The sequence below is a fragment of the Hyperolius riggenbachi genome, chromosome 4 (assembly GCF_040937935.1).
Source record: "Hyperolius riggenbachi isolate aHypRig1 chromosome 4, aHypRig1.pri, whole genome shotgun sequence".
In the NCBI taxonomy this organism is placed as follows: domain Eukaryota; kingdom Metazoa; phylum Chordata; class Amphibia; order Anura; family Hyperoliidae; genus Hyperolius; species Hyperolius riggenbachi.
This window is the reverse complement of record NC_090649.1, coordinates 283,272,607-283,291,137: the sequence shown is the minus strand read 5'-3', so window position 1 is coordinate 283,291,137 and position 18,531 is coordinate 283,272,607.

The following is an 18,531-nucleotide window of genomic DNA, read 5'->3' as shown; positions in this document are numbered from 1 at the left end:
GCACAAGGGCTCATGCCACTTCAAAGTCCACTCCCTTTCTCTCAGATATAATTACTGCATTAACTAATGAGTGTCCAGTATAATTCAGCATTCAGCTCTTTATTGTTATGAAAAATGTTACTTTGCCTTAATCTAAGCACTTAAAGAGACACTGAAGCGAAAAAAAAATATGATATAGTGAATTGGTTGTGTACTATGAATAATTACTAGAAGATTAGCAGCAAAGAAAATATTCTCATACTTTTATTGTCAGGTATATAGTGTTTTTTCTAACATTGCTTCATTCTATAATATGTGCAGATTACACAACACTCAGCATTCAAAATGAGTCTTTCAGAGCAGTCTGTGAAGTAATGACCTCTCCTCTAGCAGAGGAAAAGTAAATAGTCCAGGAACAGTTGAGATAATAAAAGTCAGATAACAGCCCTCTCCACGACTAACTTAGTCAGAGAGCTTAATGGCTTGTTTGCATAGAGATAACAACTGGAGTTTCTCAACTCTTCCTGTACTGGAAACAATTAGACTGATGTATCTGATCTTAATGTTTTATTTCTTAGCTGTGCTACACATACAAATCATAATATCATCATTTTTTTTCGCTTCAGTGTCTCTTTAAGTACATAGTAGTTTCATTTACACCCTTTGTGCGGAGCAAACCCTTCTTTGTTAATCATAAAACATCCATAATGGAATACAGGCAGACACATACAGGTCCTTCTCAAAAAATTAGCATATTGTGATAACGTTCATTCTTTTCTGTAATGTACTGATAAACATTAGACTTTCATATATTTTAGATTCATTACACACAACTGAAGTCATTCAAGCCTTTTATTCTTTTAATATTGATGATTTTGGCATACAGCTCATGAAAACCCAAAATTCCTATCTCAAAAAATTAGCATATTTCATCCGGCCAATAAAAGAAAAGTGTTTTTAAAACAAAAAAAGTCAACCTTCAAATAATTATGTTCAGTTATGCGCTCAATACTTGGTCGGAAATCCTTTTGCAGAAATGACTGCTTCAATGCGGCGTGGCATGGAGGCAATCAGCCTGTGGCACTGCTCAGGTGTTATGGAGGCCCAGGATGCTTCGATAGCGGCCTTAAGCTCATCCAGATTGTTGGGTCTTGCGTCTTTCAACTTTCTCTTCACAATATCCCACAGATTCTCTATGGGGTTCAGGTCAGGAGAGTTGGCAGGCCAATTGAGCACAGTAATACCATGGTCAGTAAACCATTAACCAGTGGTTTTGGCACTGTGAGCAGGTGCCAGGTCGTGCTGAAAAATGAAATCTTCATCTCCATAAAGCTTTTCAGCAGATGAAAGCATGAAGTGCTCCAAAATCTCCTGATAGGATAGCTGCATTGACCCTGCCCTTGATAAAACACAGTGGACCAACACCAGCAGCTGACATGGCACCCCAGACCATCACTGACTGTGGGTACTTAACACTGGACTTCAGGCATTTTGACATTTCCCTCTCCCCAGTCTTCCTCCAGACTCTGGCACCTTGATTTCCGAATGACATGCAAAAGTTGCTTTCATCCGAAAAAAAGTACTTTGGACCACTGAGCAACAGTCCAGTGCTGCTTCTCTGTAGCCCAGGTCAGGCGCTTCTGCCGCTGTTTCTGGTTCAAAAGTGGCATGACCTGGGGAATGCGGCACCTGTAGCCCATTTCCTTCACACGCCTGCACATGGTGGCTCTGAATGTTTCTACTCCAGACTCAGCCCACTGCTTCCGCAGGTCCCCCAAGGTCTGGAATCGGCCTTTCTCCACAATCTTCCTCAGGGTCTGGTCACCTCTTCTCGTTGTGCAGCGTTTTCTGCCACACTTTTTCCTTCCCACAGACTTCCCACTGAGGTGCCTTGATACAGCACTCTGGGAACAGCCTATTCGTTCAGAAATTTCTTTCTTTGTCTTACCCTCTTGCTTGAGGGTGTCAATGATGGCCTACTGGAAGGCAGTCAGGTCGGCAGTCTTACCCATGATTGCGGTTTTGAGTAATGAACCAGGCTGGGAGTTTTTAAAAGCCTCAGGAATCTTTTGCAGGTGTTTAGAGTTAATTAGTTGATTCAGATGATTAGGTTAATAGCTCATTTAGAGAACCTTTTCATGATATGCTAATTTTTTGAGATAGGAATTTTGGGTTTTCATGAGCTGTATGCCAAAATCATCAATATTAAAACAATAAAAGGCTTTGAACTACTTCAGTTGTGTGTAATGAATCTAAAATATATTAAAGTCTAATGTTTATCAGTACATTACAGAAAATAATGAACTTTATCACAATATGCTAATTTTTTGAGAAGGACCTGTATATATCAGCAGGTCCTAATACCAATTAGGACCCTGCAGCAATGTTCGCTTCCCACTCCAGTGGTACTAATGCATATTACAGCTCTCTCAGCCTGACTGGTTTTGACTCTTGCCATCATCAGGGGCACTGAGAGCGAACGGTACTAACCTCTATTTATGATAAAATAACACATATCACCTGGTACACTAGCTCTGTCTACTCATGCACGGTCCATCGACTGCCATTTACTTACAGCAATCACAAAGTCCGGCTAGCTCTGCATTCATCCGCCCTTTACTTCTGCTCTAACAGCGCATTCCACACATGATGTCATGCGGCACGCACATTGCATCTCTATGCAATGCACTGCACAATCGAGTGCATGTGCACATTCAATACCCACAAGTGCTTTATGTTCTCTATATGGTGCTATGTGAAGTGATAGCTGCATGAATTACGGTGCGACAAAGAGATCACATCATGATACAATGCAAACGTTGCATCCATTGATTACTGCTGTATAAGCAAGCACTTGTGGACAAGTCTGGTTAGAACATCATAAATCCTTTTTAAATGGTAGAATGCAAGAATGTATACAAAGTTCAACATATTATACATCTCAATATACTCAACTACAAATAGTGGTTAAAATGACATTTAAAGGGACATATAAAAAACAAACACTAAGACTAAGGAGCTAGAATCAATTTCAATACAAAATAAATGAATAAGTGAATGATCCAATAAGTATAGTGACTGATGGCCATATACTGTATCCATACATATTACATATCAATACATATGCTATCATTGCATTTTGCCCCTTTTGGCTTCTCTAAAAACATTGAAAATGCTATGCATAGATTATGCATCGTTCTTGAATGCAACAACTCTCTATTGTCATCTAATGTTCCTTCAGTTTATAACAGTTTTTCAACAAAATGATGACATTTGCCAGGTAAAATCAGCATCAGTTCCAAAGTCTAAATTGTTCTATTGAGCCCTTATCATCTTTTTTTTTTTGTACATATCATTGTGAGTTAGCTAGAAAGCAGTTCATTTCAAAATCAATGTTCAGTCCCTGGGGATTCAGACAATTAAAGGGGCACTATGGCGAAAATTGTTAAATTTAAAATATGTGCAAACACAAACAAATAAGAAGTACATTTTTTCCGGAGTAAAATGAGTCATAAATTACTTTTGTCCTATGTTGCTGTCACTTACAGTAGGTAGTAGAAATCTGACAGAAGCGACAGGTTTTGGACTAATCCATCTCTTCATAGGGGATTCTCAGCAAGGCTTTAATTTTTTATAAAGATATTCCCTAAAAAGTATTTAAACAATGATGCTGGCCAGCTTCCCTGCTCGCGACATAGTTTTTTGGTAGTTGGACAGAGCAACTGTCATTCACTAAGAGCTTTTGAAAATAAATAAATCCCTAAGAATACCCCCATGAAGAGATGGACTGGTCCAAAACCTGTTGCTTCTGTCTAATACCTACTGTAAGTGACAGCAACATAGGAGAAAAGTAATTTATGGCTCATTTTACTCTGGAAAAAACGTACTTCTTATTTGTTTTTTTGTTTGCACATATTTTACATTTTACAACTTTTTTGCTGTAGTGCCCCCTTAAAGGGACTCCGAGCAGTGCAGAAACTATGGAAAGATGCATATCATTTTAAAGCTCTCTTTCTCCTCTTTCCAATGATATATAAACCGCTGCCCTACTCCTTTTAGTTTTCGCTATTTTCGCGATTGAAATTGCCGCGGCCGTGATTTCAATCGTGAAAATAAAGAAAACTAAAAGGCGTAGGGTAACGATTTAGGTGTCGCCAGAAAGAGGAGAAAGAGAGCTTTAAAATGATATCCATCTTTCCATAGTTACATTGTATTACACAGGCCGACTTTTTCTGCTAAATGGAGCTGCTGACACTGGGGAAAGTGTCGTCCTGTGTAATACAAGTAACTATGGAAAGATGGATATCATTTTAAAGCTCTCTTTCTCCTCTTTCTGGCGACACCTAAATCGTCGCTCTACGCCTTTTACTTTTCTTAATTTTCGCGATTGAAATCGCGGCCGCGGCAATTCCAATCGCGAAAATAGAGAAAACTAAAAGGCGTAGGGCAGCGGTTTATATATTATTGGAAAGAGGAGAAAGAGAGCTTTAAAATGATATGCATCTTTCCATAGTTTTTGCACTGCTCGGAGTCCCTTTAAGTTTACAAATCCATTCCATTTCTAGTTATGTTAAATCTCTGTCCCTTACCACACCAGTCAGTTTTGGCTTGATCTATTAGACGGAATTTGAGACCACTTGGATCGCTATTATGCTTAGGCTTGAAATGTGTCAGGACTAAGTGGTTCTCATACCCTTTTCTAATATTTTTCACATGTTCATAGCTTCTCTCCTTAAATCATAGTGAGGCTCACATACAATAGGCCACACAAGGCGATAGATCACATCTCAGATTCCCAATTATAGAAGTTTGTGATGCTATAAATAGTATCTCCAGTGCTGTCTTTAGAATCAGTTCTTCTCTGCATGTTTTTTCAACATTGACATGCAAAACAAAACCTGCACTTATAGAAACTGCTAAAGTTAAAGGACTTATGAGGCAAATTTTCAAAAAAAAAAACTTAGATACCTGCATCTGTTTGTAAGGCACGGAGGACGCCGTCCGCGCCCTCTGTGCCGTCGGAACCCTGCCTCTCAATAGCCCCGCGAACGGCCCCCGACCGCAAGCCCTGGGTTGGGCTCTCCAGCCTGCACAAATATGGCCGCCGGAGCTGGCCGCGGCTGCGCAGTCCACATAGCCGCGAGTGCGGCTGCGCAGCTCTAGGGCTAACCCCCCGATCCACGTAACAGGCTGTTTCCTGTAGTGTGGATCGGGATGTTGGTGTCTAAAAAAATATTTTTTTTTTAAATCTGGATCCAACTGTGGGATGTGCCAGTGCGTTCTCAGAATGTTATCTATATCTCAATATTGGGAGCTCAAATCCAAATGAATGAGACTCTTTTGTCTTTTTCTTGTAACTGTCTTCACTTTCCATATATAACATCACTCCTACTTCTCCTTCTCTACCTATTTACTCTCACACCAGTTTGATGTTTGCCTCACTATATCCCTTTTCTATAAATTATTTTGCTAGCACACTAGATTCTCTCTCACAATCTTCCTTTGTTGTACAGTTCCTAAACACTCAAAAACACTTTTGGGTCCTGAAATCAACCAATTGGAATGGTGGCAGGTACTGTTCGGTGTATAACTGTTTGTCTGTAGGTTTAGAATAAGTGTTGGTTTTAAAATCCACATTTAATATTTTCAGATCTAAAAAGTGTATGCTTTCCTTACTGTACTTGCGGTTGAATTTCAATTTTGCATTGTTCATATTTTAAACTTCAATAAAAATGATACCATATATGCATCTTTTCCATAAGCAGTAAACATTTGCAAGGCCTGGTGCATATTTAGCTCCCATTGCGACTTCAATCCTCTGTAAATAATATTCCCCATCACACCAAAAGTAGTTCCTAGCCATAGCAAATTCCAGACCCACCTTTAAGAATTGCACACTAGAAAACATTCTGCATTGTTCCAGATAAAATTCTACTGCTTCAATCCCTTTCTTCTGACTGATGACCATATATAGTCAAGTGACATGTGAGGTCACTAGATAACATTGATCTGAAAACTGAAGTCCATCTAGAATCCTTTTATGATCCCTCAAATCTTTTAAGCATGTTGGAGTAGTTTTGACCAATGGTTGAAGAAAAATATCTAAAAACTCTCCTGGTTTATTTATTTATTTAATTTATTTATTGTATTTATAAAGTGCCAACATATTACGCAGTGCTGGACATTAGTTTAGGTCAGGGTCACCATCAGAAATTTGGGGGCCCCTCACACATCATCAGACCTGGGCCCCCCTCCCTCCCTGGGCCCACCGACTGGTTGCTGTGCCCGCCCACTAGCCCCAGTATAGTTAGCCAGGTACAGGTGGTGCCTGAATATAGGTAGCTAGGTATAGGTGGTTCCAGCCCCAGTATAGGTAGCCAAGTATAGGCGGTGCCCCAGTATAGGTAGCCAGGTATAGGTGGTGCCCCAGTATAGGTAGCTAGGTATAGGTGGTTCCAGCCCCAGTATAGGTAGCCAGATATAGGTGGTGCCCAAGTATAGAAAGTCTGCTGTAGTGGGCTCACTCATCTGCTCCCCAAATTCTGATGTCACTCTTCTCTGTCACCAGCACATGCGGCCCTTCCAGCGCTTTTGGGGGGTTCCAGGGCCCCCAGAAGCCCTGGGCCCCTCACTACAGTGTCAGTTGTCCCCCCCTGATGGCTGCCCTGGTTTAGGTTACAGACAATATTTAGGGTGACATACAGCAATAAGACAATACAGAAAAACAAGAAAAAACAGATCACGCAGCACAGTATAAGTACAAGGTATGAAGGTAATGTTAGTCAGTCAATGGACGGGGGGATGGGGATTAGGCAAGTTGAGTTAACTCAAATGCATAGCATGTTTGCACAGTAATGGAGGTGCATGATCAGGTAGTACACAAAAGGAGGAGGACCCTACCCGAAGGCTTAAAATCTAGAGGGAGAGGTAGGGACACGAAAGGTAGGGACCAGAGTTCAGCTGCAGGTTTAGAGCACTTGTGAGGGGTGGTAGGCCAGAGAAAAAAAGGTGAGTTTTGAGGGCCTTCTTGTTGTAGGAGGGGGCTGCCCTAATGGGTGGAGGTAGGAAGTTCCATAGTGTTGGTGGAGCTCTTGAGAAGTCTTGGAGGCATGCATGGGATTGGGTGATTGGGTGATGCAGGGGGCGGTCAGGCGAAGTTCATTTAAGGAGTGGAGTGAGCAGCTAGGTGTGTACCTCTGAGTGAGATCGGAAATGTAGGTTGGACAGGTTTTGTGGACAAATTTGTAAGTCAGGCACATTATCTTGAATCTGATTCTGGACTGGATAGGAAGCCAGTGGAGGGATTCGCAGAGGGGAGCCGCCGTGGTGGAGTGATGGGAGGAGTGGATAATTCTGGCTGCTGCATTCATGATGGACTGCAGCGGTGCAATTCGGGTCATAGGGAGACCAGACAGAAGGGTATTGCAGTAGTCAAGGCGGGAAATTATGAGGGCATGGATGAGGAGTTTGGTGGTGGCAGAGGTCAGGAAAGGGCAGATCTTGCAGATGTTACGGAGGTGGAAGTTACAGGACTTTGTGAGGTTTTGGATGTGGAGAGAAAGTGCGGAGTCCAGGGTGACACCCAAACAGCGGGCTTGAGAGGTAGGGCGAATGGTAGTGTGGTTAACAGTGACATGCACATCTGGGAGGTTTAGGCATGGCCAGAGTGGGAAGATCATAAATTCCGTTTTGTCTAGATTTAGTTTCAGGAACCTAGCGCACATCCAGGAGGAGATGGCTGATAAGCAGGAGGAGACCTTGTCCATGGTAGTGGTAGATATGTCAGGGGTGTGGAGGTAGATCTGGGTGTCATCTGCATACAGATGATAGTTAAAACCCATGGAGGAGATAACCTTGCCAATGGAGGATGCGTACGTACAAAAAGGGCGCCCGGACAAAAAGGGCGCGGGGTGTAAACTCTAATTAAATATTAATCATTAATAGCGTTTATAAACATAGTGTGCTATATTTCATTTACAAATAATGTTTAACAAAATTATAAATCATTAAATAATGTTTATGAAATCGGAAATTGTGAAAACGTTAATCTTCCCTGTTTCAAAAGTTAAACTTATAATTACGTTTATTAAAAAAACAATATTATATGTTTAATTGTTATAATTGTATATTATTGAGAATAACCTTCATTTATGATTTGTTCTTATAATAAAATCTGAAAATATTCTTTATAGCGATGATATAAATATAACTACGTTCGTAATAAGTATTGTAAAACAGTAGTAATTATTACTAAAATTTTACTAAAACTATACCTAAGCCTACTCTTACACAGAACCCTCCCTGTACCTATCCCTAACCCCTAGACCCCCCTGGTGGTGCCTAAACCTAAGACCGCCCTGGTGGTGCCTAAACCTAAGACCCCCCTGTTGGTGCCTAAACCTAAGACCCCCCTGTTGGTGCCTAAACCTAAGACCCCCCTGTTGGTGCCTAAACCTAAGACCCCCCTGTTGGTGCCTAAACCTAAGACCCCCCTGGTGGTGCCTAAACCTAAGACCCTCCTGGTGGAGCCTAAACCTAAGACCCCCCTGGTGGTGCCTAACCCTAACCACCCCCCTGGTGATTTATATTGTAATGTTACTATACCTAACCCTACTCTCACACAGAACCCTCCCTGTACCTATCCCTAACCCCTAGACCCCCCTGGTGGTGCCTAAACCTAAGACCCCCCTGGTGGTGCCTAAACCTAAGACCCCCCTGGTGATGCCTAACCCTAACCACCCCCCTTAGTCATCGCTTTATTATGTGGATAATAATGTTTTACAAATTGTGACTCCAAAAAATATATTGCAATTTACATTACGTACTGATCGCTTTATTTTGTGAATAATGTTTTAAAAACAGTAAGGGATAAAACTTTAAATAATGTTTTAATTAGTTAAATAGGATAAATATGTTTAGTATTTTTATAAACGTTATTCGGCACGGGTGCATTTTATAAACGTAAATCACCACAAGCTCAGTTATAAATCATTAAACATCTCCGGGCGCCGTTTGTAAACTTTATTTAGCTCCGGCGCCCTTTTTTCCTGCTCTGCGCCCATTAAACGTTATTTATTATGGGAGTGAATGGCGGCGCCCTTTTTGTCCACTAGCTGCCTGCGCCCTTTTTTCCCAGCTCCATGTAGGATGTGTATAGGGAGAACAGTAGGGGGCGAAGGACCGAGCCTTGGGGGACTCCCATCCGAGAGGTGGTTAGGGTGGATGTGGACTCATTGAAGGAAGTCGTGAAGGAGTGGTTGGAGAGGTAGGATGAAAGCCAGGTTAGGGCAAGGTCGTGAATGCCCATGGACTGGAGGGACTGGAGGAGTAGGGGATGGTCTACTGTGTCAAAAGCTGCTGAAAGGTCAAGGAGGAAGAGAATGGAGTATTTACCTTCAGCTTTAGCTAAAACAGGGTCATTGACAACTTTGGTGAGAGCTGTTTCGGTTGAGTGGGCAGGCCAAAATCCAGATTGCAGTGGGTCTAGCAGTGAGTTGGCATTGAGGTACTGACCAGGCGTTTGTGAACCAGACGCTCAAGGAGTTTTGAGGCAAATGGGTGTAATTGATCCGATTCCACTTACTATTGATCTTCCAGGTGGGTTAAACCGATCCTTATTAGAGATGGCCCGAACTGTTCACCGGCGAATGGGAACTGGCAAACGGGAACCGGCGAACTTCCGTGATTCGCGATCACGGAGAACCGCAAACGTTTCCGGAAGTTTGATTCACCCCCATAGTGCATCATTAGGGTCAACTTTGACCTTCTACCTCACAGTCAGCAGGCACATTGTAGCCAATCAGGCTACACTCCCTCCTGGAGCCCCACCACTCCTTATAAAAGGCAGGCAGTGTCAGGCATTGGACTCACTCGTGTGCCTGCAGTAATTCGAAAAGGGTGAGCTGCTGCAGAGAGAGCTATAGGGAAAGCTCAATTAGGCTCTTGTAGGCTTGTTAGCTTGCTCCTTGCTGATTCTTATTGCTAAAAAAAAAGCACCCCTCAACAGCTCTTTTGAGAGCTAATCTTGTTCTTGTGATCAATTTTTGTGTGTGTGTGTCCCACAGACACTTGTGTTGCATTGACAGCCTTGGTAATTCCTACTGTGCCACTGCCAGGCTCAGCACATTCAGTGACTACCTGTGTGTGTGACAGGCAGCTGCACATTTGTAATCCCAGTCACTACACCTGTTCACTGTTCAGTGCACCTACCTACAGGAGCACACGCATTGTTAATGCCACCAGTCATTGCACCTGTTCAGGGTACCTGCCTGTGTGTGTGTGACAGGCAGCTGCACATTTGTAATCCCAATCACTGCACCTGTTCACTGTTCAGTGCACCTACCTACCTATACCTACGTGAGCGCACGCATTGTTAATACCACCAGTCATTGCACCTGTTCAGGGTACGTGCCTGTGTGTGTGTGACAGGCAGCTGCACATTTGTAATCCCAGTCACTGCACCTGTTCACTGTTCAGTGCACCTACCTACCTACCTACGTGAGCGCAAGCAGTGTAATATACCACCAGTCATTGCACCTGTTCAGGGTACCTGTGTGTGTGTGACAGGCAGCTGCACATTTGTAATTCCAATCACTGCACCTGTTCACTGTTCAGTGCACCTACCTACCTACCTACCTACCTACGTGAACGCAAGCAGTGTAATATACCACCAGTCATTGCACCTGTTCAGGGTACCTGTGTGTGTGTGACAGGCAGCTGCACATTTGTAATTCCAATCACTGCACCTGTTCACTGTTCAGTGCACCTACCTACCTACCTACCTACCTATGTGAGTGCAAGCAGTGTAATATACCACCAGTCATTGCACCTGTTCAGGGTACCTGTGTGTGTGTGACAGGCAGCTGCACATTTGTAATTCCAATCACTGCACCTGTTCACTGTTCAGTGCACCTACCTACCTACCTATGTGAGTGCAAGCAGTGTAATATACCATCAGTCATTGCACCTCTTCACGGTACCTGTGTGTGACAGCTGCACATTTGTAATACCAATCCCTACATACCTGTTCACTGCACCTGTGTGACCGCACGCTGTTTAGTATACCAGTCCGTGCATACCTGTTAATTGCACCTGTGTGACAGCTGCACATTGTATTGTAATACCAGTCACTGCTACCTGTTCACTGCACCTGTGTGACCGCATGCTGTTTCATATACCAGTCCATGCATACCTGTTAACTGCACCTGTGTGACAGCTGCACATTGTATTGTAATACCAGTCACTGCTACCTTTCACTGCACCTGTGTGACTGCACATTGTATTAGTCAAGTCAGTGCATATCTTTCACTTCATCCCCCCTGATATGGACAAAAAAGGTAGGGGCAGGGGCAGACCCAGAGGCAGGCCACCCGGCAGGTCTGTTCGAGGTTGTGCTGACGTGATTTCATCCAAAGTACAGTGCTCAGAAGAAGGCATGTCCCATCAACTCCCAAGATTGTCAGGACATGGTTGACTATTTAACACAGAGCACCTCATCTTCCGCAGCCACCAGCGCTACTCCAAGTACCACATCCGCTACATTTGACACGTTGCAGGAGTTTTTTGGTGGGGAAATCACTGATTCACAGCCATCATTGTTACAACAAGATGAAGGCGCTAAGCAAGTTACACCACCTCATATGTCTGAGTTAGGCGACACTATGGACATAAGGTGTGAGGAGGAGGATGATGATGAAGTACCTGCTGTTGGTGCATTTTTGGAGGTGTCTGATACAAGCGAAGCTTTGGAGGATGATTATGATGATGATACTGCCATGGATGCCATGTGGGATCCTAAGAGACACGATGACCAAGGGGACAGTTCAGAAGGGGAGTCAGAGAGGTGTAGAAGGAGACGAGTTGCTGAAAGAAGCAGGGGGAGCTCGTCATCAGAAACAGCTGGTGGCAGTGTCTGGGGGCCGTGTATCGCCACATATGTACAGCCAGCCAACATGCCATTCAACCTCAGCTGCTGACGCCACCATAGTGCCCACACCCCAGGGTGGCTCAGCGGTGTGGAAATTTTTTAGTGTGTATGCCAAAGATCAGAGCAATGCCATCTGTACTCTCTGCCACCAAAAATTGAGCCATGGAAAGGCCAACACCCACGTAGGGACAACTGCCTTATGAAGGCACACGCTGAAAAGGCACAAACTGCAATGGGAAGACCAACTGAGCAAACGCAGCACACAAAAGCAAAGCCACCCTCCTTCTCCTCCTCTTCCTCCTTCAGGTGCATCATCTTCTTCAGTCACTTTCTCCCTTGCACCTTCACAATCACAGCCAACCTCCTCCACTCCACCTCTCACATTGAGCGGTTCCTGCTCCTCTGCCCACAGCAGCAGCCAGGTGTCCGTGAGGGCAATCTTTGAGCGGAAGAAGCCAATGTCTGCCAGTCACCCCCTTACCCGGCGTCTGACAGCTGGCTTGGCGGAACTGTTATCCCGCCAGCTGTTACCATACCAGCTGGTGGACTCCGAGGCCTTCCGAAAATTTGTGGCCATTGGGACACCGCAGTGGAAGATACCAGGCCGCAATTATTTTTCCAAAAAGGCGATACCCAAACTTTACCATGAAGTTGAGAGGCAAGTGGTGTCATCTCTGGCACACAGTGTTCGGTCAAGGGTCCATCTGACCACGGATGCCTGGTCTGCCTCACCTTAGCGCTTCTGGATCCACCCTCCACCAATGCCTCGACCGGCAGGTAGCCGACTACCTGGCCTTAAGTGTGGATGTAGACACTGTGAGCAGCGATGAACCCTTCTACTACTGGGTGCGCAGGCTTGACCTGTGGCCAGAGCTGTCCCAATTTGCCATCCAACTTCTGTCTTGCCCTGCCTCAAGTGTCCTGTCAGAAAGGACCTTCAGTGCAGCTGGAGGCATTGCCACTGAGAAGAGAAGTCGCCTAAGTCACAAAAGTTTCCAGTACCTCACCTTTATCAAAATGAATAAGGCTTGGATCCCAGAGGGCTACTGACCGCCTGTAGACTAAGTCAGTCCCCACACACAACTTTTCTGCCTGCACGCCGTGTGACTGCCTGCCCCATGACTAAGTCGCTCCCCACACAGCATCTCTGCCTGCACGCCTCTTGACTGCCTTCTCCGCCACCACCAACAGGGTCCAAGACTCCAGGTGGATTCCTGAATTTTTAAGGCCGCTGCTAGCAGTGGCCACTATAACAATTTTTCTGGTGCGTGTACATGCCTGTCTAATTTATCTGGCTGCACTGCGGCTGCAACAACAACAAAAAAGGCATGTACATGTGTCAATTCCCCTTCGTGATCGTTACCTTGCCGCGTTGAAGGGGCTTGCGTATCACAATAAAGCAATGACTGCTGGCTATATGAGTGTCTCGGGGGGTGGCACACCAAAGATAATAAGGTCGTTGCTTCATTGTGGACAGACCAAATTCGATCAGCTGGACAGTCACTGTTCTGTCATTGAGCTACCTCAGCCTGGCGACCATATGGGCTTGGAAACCGCTATCGCCTGCACTCTCGCCATGGTGCGCACCAGTCCAGCATGGCCGTCACAACACAAACAGCTGTTTGCGGTGCATCACACAGGGGGCTCGATTCACAAAGCGGTGCTAACCCAGTTAGCATGCCTAAAAGACTTTAGGCATGATAACTATTGCACCACGCTGGTGAAAAGCCAGTTTAGGCGTGATAAGTTTAGGTGTGATAAGTTTAGGCGTGATAAGTTTAGATAAGTGTAGATAGCGTGCAAAGTCCCGCACGCAAAGCAACGCCATTAAACTCTATTCGAAGTGCACCAGACTTTGCTAGCGCAAAACTTTTGATCAGCTGTGCACTGCGGTGCAAACGCAGTTGGTGCTTAAACTTATCATGCCTAAACTTATCACACCTAAACTTATCATGCCTAAACTTATCACACCTAAACTTATCACACCTAAACTTATCATGCCTAAACTGAGTTTAGGCATGATAAAGGGCTTTTCACCAGGGTGCTAACTGTTAGCACCGCTTTGTGAATCAGGCCCAGTGAGTTTGGTGTGTCAGTGTGAAACAGTACTCTAATTACACTCTCTGGGCTCGATTCACAAAGCGGTGCTAGCCCAGTTAGAGACTTTTCGCGTGATAACCATTGCACCACGCTGGTGAAAAGCCAGTTTAGGTGTGATAAGTTTAGGCATGATAAGTTTAGGCATGATAAGTTTAGGCATGATAAGTTTAGATAAGTTTAGCTCACTCGCAAAGTCCCGCACGCAAAGCAGCGCCATTCAACTCTATGAGAAGTGCACCAGACTTTGCTAGCGCAAAACTTTTGATCAGCTGTTCACTGTGGTGCTAACCCAGTTAATGCTTAAACTTATCACACCTAAACTTATCACGCCTAAACTTATCACACCTAAACTTATCATGCCTAAACTGAGTTTAGGCGTGATAAAGGGCTTTTCACCAGTGTGCTAACTGTTAGCACCGCTTTGTGAATCAGGTCCTCTGATTGATGTATACAAATGCAAGGGGCCTGATTCACAAAGCGGTGCTAACAGTTAGCACCCTGGTGAAAAGCCCTTTATCATGCCTAAACTCAGTTTAGGCATGATAAGTTTAGGTGTGATAAGTTTAGGTGTGATAAGTTTAGGCATGATAAGTTTAGGTGTGATAAGTTTAGGTGTGATAAGTTTAAGCACCAACTGCGTTAGCACCGCAGTGCACAGCTGATCAAAAGTTTTACGCTAGCAAAGACTGGTGCACTTCGTATAAAGTTTAATGGCGCTGCTTTGCGTGCGGGACTTTGCAAGCGATTTAAACTTATCTAAAGTTAGCATGCCTAAACTTATCACACCTAAACTTATCATGCCTAAACTTATCACACCTAAACTGGCTTTTCACCAGAGTGGTGCAATGGTTATCATGCCTAAAGTCTCTAACTGGGTTAGCACCGCTTTGTGAATCGAGCCCAAGATGTTTTAAAGCAAATTAGTCCTCCAATTTAGCATGCAATTTTATTTCTGCCCTTAAAACTCTGCTTTGCGTCAAATCCCGATTTTTCCCCAGGACTTTTGGTGTCTATCCCACTCATCCATGCAAAAATTCAGATATTAGACCCCTTGAAACATCTTTTTCATAACTTTTGTGGCCAGCATAAATGTTTCTAGTTCTCAAAGTTCGCCTCCACACTGAAGTCTATGAAACTAAAATCGGAGTTTTGGGCCATCTCTAATCCTTATGTAGCGCTGGTAAGCAGTAGATCACTGGAGTTATGCAGATTGAAGGGACTGAGTAATCAACCTCCTTTTCTAAAAGTACCTTATTTTTCAAGCTCCAATAAATACGTTCCATCAGCCCCACCATGAATTCTTTACCCAGGTCTCTCCTCAGTAACTCATATGTCTTTTCATCACTCAAGATGTCTGTCATCATTTTGCCATAGTGTTCCTTACTTAAAATCACAATACCCCCCCTCCCACCACCACTCCCCTTCCTTATCTGCTGGCTTTATTATAATATCCTTCCTTTCCCCAAGATTTCTTATAGCCTTTTTTTTTAGTCATTCGTTCTCCCAAGACTTTTCACTGTTAAGTTTACAATGGCCTCAATTCACTAAGATCATGCTAGAGATAATAAGGCAAGAGAAAACTTACCTCCATTCCTTAAGTTACCTCCCCTGTAGTTAATTTACTTCCTCTGTAGTTAATTTACCTCCTCTGTAGTTATTTTCACACGCAGTTAATTAATAGCCTGTCTTTAACTCTGGAGTTATTTTAAGGATTGGAGAGTTAAATTAAAGACAGAAGAGTTAACTTTATGTTTACCTGAGGTAAAATGTTTCCTGAATACTACATGTTTTATCACCATGGTAACAACTCTAGAAACGTTATTAAAGACAGGAGATAAGCTTAGTGAATTGAGGCCAATGTCTTTATTTATAAGTTCTTTAAAAGTTTTTACTTCATGATTATTACTATGGGGGGTTTAAAGGTGGAATTGTTCTTCAAGTCACTCATTAAAAACTGTCTTGCCAAACTGGTGTCGACCATACTACTAGTTAGGGCACTGTTAATCATGAAAAAAAATTTAGGTTAATTTTGCGTATGAATTTTTGGGCATTTATAAATAATTGAAATTTATTAAGCCTATTTTCTGGTGCATATTTTAATCCTTTATCTAGAATTTGTATTTCTGAAACTACCTTTATATTACTTAGGTTGAAGATTCCCTCCCATTTTCTTTTCTTTTTTGTTTCCTACCTTGTTTCCCTCTTCTCCTTCTATATCTTTGTCTGAATTTTTTCTTTTTAGTCTCTCCTTTGTTTGTCCTCCGTTCTCTAAAAAAAAAACAGGGATCGCCAGACTGAGCTTGTGTCCCGGGGTTCAGCAAGTGCCTAGCTTCTGGTGCTGGATTCTGTAGTTGGGAGAATCTTTTATGCACAGGGACCTCATATCTGTACACAGGTTGTGGTTTCCAGCCTTCCTTACGTGGCTTATAAGGTCTGAAATGTTGTGGTGACTGATATTGACTCCTGAATTCTATATATGGTCAAACTTCAAAGAAATTGATGAAGAAGTCACATCAAGCATCCTCCTTCACCTCCGCCTAACTACCTGCGACCTGGATCCTGGCCCAACACAGTTCATGTTGAACTGCCCCGACCTGTTCGTACCGGTATTCCTCAAATTTGTTAACTGTTCCTTACAATCAGGGATATATCCTGCTTTACTGAAGGAAGAAATCATCAGGCCTCTCCTCAAAAAACCCTCCCTGGACCCAGATGCAATGACCAGCTACAGACCTGTCTCTAACCTCCCCTTTCTGGGCAAGCTAATTGAAAAAGCTGTCTACCTCCAGCTAGAAACCAAAATTCTACAAAACAACATTTATGACCCATTCCAGTCTGGCTTCAGGAAACACCACAGCACTGAAACTGCCCTCATCCAAATATGCAACCACCTGCTCATGGCAAGAGACAGAGGAGAGTGCTCGATCCTCATACTGCTAGACCTTTCCGCAGCCTTTGATACAGTTGACCATGACATCTTGATAAACAGGCTACAGGAATACTGCGGCATTGATGGCATAGTTCTTCAGTGGTTCCAATCCTTCTTGAGTGGCAGAACCCACAAAGTATCTATGGGGCCCTTCCTGTCCACCCCTGTATCACTTAAATATGGGGTGCCCCAGGGCTCAATCCTCTCTCCCCTGCTTTTCACGATTTACATGATACCGCTTGGAAAACTAATCCAAAAACATGGCCTGACATACCACTGCTATGCAGACGACACCCAACTATATCTTTCCTTCAAGCCTGGTGTGACAGACCCAACTCGAACTATAAACGCCTGCTTACGTGAATTAAAGCAATGCATGAATGACAACTCGCTGAAACTAAATGCAGACAAAACCGAAGTCCTTCTGATTGGAGGGCAGAGCATGATAACAAAACAACTTAACTTGCAATCTTCACCACTGGGAATAGGAGGCACGGATCTGCGCAGCTCTAATCATATGCGTAGCCTGAGAGTTCTAATTGATGGGGACTTAAACTTCAGAACTCAAATCTCTGCTGTGGTGAAATCATCCTATTTTCACCTGAAGAACATTGCAAAAATCAAGCACCTCATCCCCCCAGAAGATCTGCCAACGTTAGTCCACGCCTTCATCACATCCCGACTGTCTGGACTACTGTAATGCTCTCTACACTGGCCTTCCAAAAAAGGTCTTGTACCGCCTACAGCTGATACAGAATTCTGCTGCCAGACTGCTAACCAACCAACCCCGTCACTGCCACATAACGCTAGTCCTGCACTCCCTTTACTGGCTACCTATAGAATGGAGGGTCCTATTCAAGATCGGCCTACTGACATTTAAATCCTTGAATAATCTAGGTCCTGAATACATGAAAGATATGTTGCAGCTGCGTAGCAATCCCTGCATTCTCAGATCCACAGGTTCTAATAATCTAGTCATACCCAGAGTCCATTTGGAAACTTTTGGTCCCAGAGCCTTCTGTCATGCTGCCCCTACGTTTTGGAACTCCTTACCTCAACAGATCAGGACAGCTCCATCCCTGGAAGTGTTTAAATCCAGACTGAAAACCCACCTGTTCAGTTTGGCATTTGCGGAAATATAACTTTTGTTGTGTGAATACTTCATCCTACTACCAATTACTGAATCTGAGAGAGCCTAAGCGCTTTGAGTCCTATGGGAGAAAAGCGCTATAGAAATGTTATTGTATTGTATATACAGTATGGGATGTGGAGTGGATTTCTTATAGGATATTGAGGTTTGGGGTGGAGGTGATCTTTGGGTAGACATAGGTGGGTTGTATAGCTATTGTTTGGCTTATTACTGTTCACATGCGATTAACGTTATTTTCTATGCTTTTTTGTGATAGTCCTCACATAAATAATATATCTGTATTTTATTTTACTACTTTGTGAACTTAACCTGTACAACAATGTTATGTATGCTGGAGAAATGCTCATGTGATGCACAATTTGAGATAAGAGAGATAAGCACAGGTTCTGACTGTGGAGCAATTCTTTTCGTAGAAATAATTTGAAGATGGTATAATTGAAACAACAC